General features: G+C 33.5%; 1 non-coding gene across 1 annotated transcript; it reads left to right on the forward strand.

The window, feature by feature from the left end:
• Window positions 1-2,325: 2,325 nt before the first annotated feature.
• Window positions 2,326-2,432, forward strand: LOC115845786 (U6 spliceosomal RNA). The gene has a single exon (XR_004036648.1). It is a non-coding gene; the product is annotated as a U6 spliceosomal RNA (small nuclear RNA).
• The last annotated feature ends 2,700 nt before the right edge of the window (window positions 2,433-5,132 follow it).

The raw sequence follows: 5,132 nt of genomic DNA on the forward strand, positions 1-5,132 counted from the left end.
TTTATTGTTACACCAGATCGCTTCCAGTCCATTTCTGCCAGTACTTTTGACTCTCTTTGGTATTATTTGCATGTCACACGTAGGCCATGGAGACTCCTGAGCATTGTCTCAATAAAGCTGTTACAGCTCTCTGCCACCACCTCTGTCTAGCTCATGTGGGGCTGCCCCAGGGAGTCCAGTTTACTCCTAGCATTCCTTAAAAGTGAAATATAAACAAAGACCAATCAGAATGGAGACATAATGTAAACAGTAAGTGTGTTCATAACTGTGGGAAATTCGGTCACTAGCCCCAGTGTTTTCAAACTTCCTTGTGACTGTTTGTAAGCAACCTCCCATTAGTTGGCTTGGAAGGCATAGAGTGGAGGATTAGGAAGAGGATGCTACTCTATGACCCATATGCATTGTTACTGTCTCTCTTCCACAAGCCATCTGGTGGAAGGGGAGTAGGCTACTTACTTATTCTTTCTCTAAGTAACCCTTCAACAACAGGCTGGCACCTAAAGTAAATAAGAAAACAGAATTTGATTGTCAAAGATGAGAAATGAGTTTCTTATTTTAAGGGGCTTCTGTTCAGTGAGTGGTACACATTGAATAGACATTTTTCCAAATAAGACATGCAGATGGCCAAACACACATGCAAAGATATTCATTATTAATCATCATTCATCAGAGAAATGCAAATTAAAACCACAATGATGTATCATCTCACACCTGTCAGAACGTTTATCATCAAAAAGACCACAAATAATAAATGTTGGCTAGAATGTAGAGAAAAGGGAACACATACAATGTTGGTGGGATTATAAATTGGTGGAGCTACTGTGGAAAACATTATGATAGTTTCTCAAAAAATAGGAATACAGATACCGTATGACTCAGCAATTCCATCCTGGTGTACATTCAAAATAAAAACAAGAACATAAATTTGAAAAGATACATGCACCCTAATGTTCATAGCAACATTGTTTAGAATTGCCAAGATATGGGAGCAACCTAAGTGTCTGTCAACAGATGAATGGATAATGAAGATATGGTATACATATACAATGCATTACTATTTAGCCATAAAAAAGAATGAAATTTTGCCATTTGTTACAATATGGATAGATTTGGAGGGTATTATGCTAACTGAAATAAGTCAGAGAAAGACAAATACTGTACAACATCACTTATATGTGGAATCTAAAAAAAACAAACTAGTGAATGTAACAAAAAGAAACAGACTGACAGGTACAGAGTACAAACTAGTGGTTACCAGTAGGGAGAGGGAAGGGGGAGGGGCTAGTTGATAGTGGGGGATTAACAGGTACAACTACTATGCATGAAACAAATAAGCTATATGGATATATTATATATCACAGGTAGTATGACCAATATTTTATAATAACTATAAATGGAGTATAAACTTTAAAAATTGTAAATCATTATGTTGTACACCTGTAACTTTATATAATATTGTAAAATATATGAAAACCCCATCTCAATAAAGTTGGTACATATTTTTTAAGAAAGGGTAAAAAGCCATGGATCAAGAAAAATTTCAAGATAGGAGAATATACCTAAACATATTTTAAAACAAAATGATCCCTGTTACACATGCACCAACTAAGACTAAGCCTCTTGAACTATATTTATAAAAATTAAAGTTGTAGTTCTTCTAGTTTGGTTGTTTACATGTTACTAGAGAATGTTCTAACAGCTACCTGGCCTAAATCGTCTACTGTAAGGTTACATTTGAACACTTCCACTTGGCCTAAGGTTTCCCAATTAGAGTTACTATTTGGGTTTAGATGGCAAAAGTGAAGTTGTTCTTTCAAGCCATCCATATACTATTAAATACAAATGTTAGAAAGTACAAAATTTAGTCTTCTATTAAAATGTCAAGAGCATAAATATATTTGTCATATAATCTTGTTGCAAGTTGTAAAAGCAGAGCAGAAGGGACTGTGGTGGAAAGGACAAAGAATATGTGAATTTTTATCAGTAAAAAAAAGAGTACCTAGACCATTCATCATTTTCAGGTCTAAGTAGCCTACTGGGAACTCTGGACATACAGGATTTAACAAAGGAATCAGAGTCCCCAAGGTAAAAGGATTATTAAGGGGAGTAAAGGGATGCTGGTCACAAAAGCAGGGTAGGAGGTAAGAATGCAACACAAAACTCACACCAACAGACTATTATCTACTTCATTCACCTTTTTGCTTCAGTCCAGCTCTGTCTCTAACACACACACACATGTACACACACATAAATATATCAGTATAACTGTCACTCTTCAAACTATTGGTGTGAAAAATTAAATATTATAAAAAATAAATCGCATCAGTGCTCACTTCAACAGCACATATAGTAAAATTGGAACAATACAGAGAAGATAAGCATGGGCCTTGAACAAGAATGACATGTGAATTTGTGAAGCATTCCACATTTTTAGGCCAGAAGGGAGTGCACAATGTATTTAAAGTCATGAAAGGGAAAAACCTACAACCAAGAATATCCAGCAAGACTCTCATCCATATTGCATGGAGAAATTGAAAGCTTTGTAGACAAGCAAAAGCTGAAAGAATTCAGCACCACCAAACCAGCCTTACAACAAATGCTAAAGGAACTTATTTAGGTAGAAAAGAAAAGGCCACATCTAGAAATAAGAAAATTACAAAATGGAAAATCTCAATGGTAAAGGCAAACCTATAGTAAAGGTAAGAAATCATCCACACACAAACTAGTAGGGAAGTTAAAAGACAAAAGTAGTAAAATTATCTGTATACACAATAAGCACTTAAGGGGTATGCAAAATAATTACATGTAAAATATGATATCAAAACCAGGAATCATGACAGGAGGGGAGGACAAGTGCAGGAGATTTAAAATGCTTTTGAAATTAAGAGATCAGAAAACTAAAGCATTCATGTGTGTGTGTGTATATATATATATATATATATATATATATATATATATATATATAGACTGCTATACCAAAGCCTCACAGTAACTGAAAAACAAAAATCTATAATAGATATAAAGACATAAAGATAGTCATCAAACCACAAGAGAAGAGAAAAAAAAGGAGAAACAGCTAAAAGACTGACAAAAACAAATCCAAAACAATTAACAAAGTGTAAATAAGAATACACGTATAGATAATTACTTTAAATGTAAACAAATTAAATGCTCCAACTAAAAGACAAAGACTTCCTGAATGGGTACATAAACAAGACCAGTATATATGCTGTCTACAAGAGACACACTTCAGATCTAAAGACAAATACAGACTGAAAGTGAGGGGATGGAAAAATGGTATTCTATGCAAATGGAGATAAAAAGAAAGATGGAGTAGCAGTATTTATATCAAATAAAATAAACTTTTAAATAAAGATTTTTATGAGACAAAGAATGACACTTCATAATCATCAAGGGATCAATTCAAGAAGAAGATATAATAATTGTAAATATACATGCACTCAACACAGAAGCACTTCAGTGTATAAGACAAATATTAACAAACATAAAAGGAGAAATTGACAGTAACACAAAAAATTGATAAACCTTTAGCCAGATTCACCAAGAGAGGGTCCAAATCAATAAAATCAAAACTGTAAAAGAAGTTACAACTGACACCACAGAAATAAAAAAAATTGTAAGAGACTATTATTAGCAATTATACACCAATAGAATGGACAACCTAGAGTAAATGAACAAATCCTTAGAAAGGTACAATCTCCCAAACTGAACCAGGAAGAAATAGAAAATATGAGCACACCAATTATCAGTACTGAATTGAATCAAAAACAGTAATATAAAACTCCCAAAAACAAAAGTCCAAGACAGATGACTTCACAAGTGAATTCTACCAAATATTTAGAGAAGAGTTAACATCTATCCATCTAAAACTATTCTAAAATATTTCAGAGAAAGGAACACTTCTGAACTCATTCTATGAGGACACCATCACCCTGATAACAAACCAGACAAAGATGTCACAGAAAAAGAAAACTACAGGCTAATATCACTGATGAATATAGATGCAAAAATTCTCAACAAAATACTAGCAAACCAGCTCCAAAAACACATTAAAGGGATCATACACCATGATCAAGTGGAATTTATGCCACAGATGCAAGAAATTTTCAATATCTGCAAATCAATTGGTGTGATACAGCACATTAACAAATTGAAGAATAAAAACAATATGATGATTTCAATAGATACACAAAAGTGTTTTGACAAAATTCAACTATTTATGATAGAAACTGTCCAGAAAGTAGGCATAGAGGGAACATACTTCAACATAATAAAGGCTATATATGACAAACCCACAGCTAACATCATACTCAGTGGTAAAAGCTGAAAACATCACCTGTAAGATCAGGAAGAAGACAAGGATGCCCAGTCTGGCCACTTTTATTCAACACAGTATTGGAAGTCCTAGCCACAGCAATCAGAGAAAGAAAAGAAATAAAAGGAATCTAAGTTGGAAAAGAAGTAAAACTGTCACTGTTGGCAGATGACATGGCAACATACATAGAAAATCTTAACAATGCTACAAGAAAGCTACTAGAGATCATCAATGAATTTGGCAAAGTTGCAGGATATAAAATTAATATAGAAATCTGTTGCATTTCTATACACTAAAAGCTAAAGATAAGAGAGAAAAATTAAGGAAAATGTCCCATTTTCCATCAAAAATAAAATAAAATACCTAGAAATAAACCTACCTAAGGAGACCAGAGACCTGTACTCCAAAAACTATAAGACATTGTTGAAAGAAATTGAAGATGACACAAACAGATGGAAAGATACACAGTGTTCTTGGATTGGAAGGATCAATATTTTTAAAATAACTACACTACCCAATGCAATCTACAGATTCAATGCAATTCCTATCAAATTACCAATGGCATTTTAAACAGAACTAAAAGAAAAGATTTAAAAATTTGTATGGAACTACAAAAGACTTTGAATAGCCAAAGCAATCTTGAGAGAAAAGAATGCATCTGGAGGAATCAGGCTCCCTGACTTCAGAGTATATCACAAAGCTACAGTCATCAAAACTGTATGGTACTGTAATAAACAGAGACATATAAATGATTGGAACAGAATAGAAAGCCCTGAAATAAACCAACTCACCTATG

This window comes from Globicephala melas, chromosome 13 (assembly GCF_963455315.2).
Source record: "Globicephala melas chromosome 13, mGloMel1.2, whole genome shotgun sequence".
Classification (NCBI taxonomy): Eukaryota; Metazoa; Chordata; class Mammalia; order Artiodactyla; family Delphinidae; genus Globicephala; species Globicephala melas.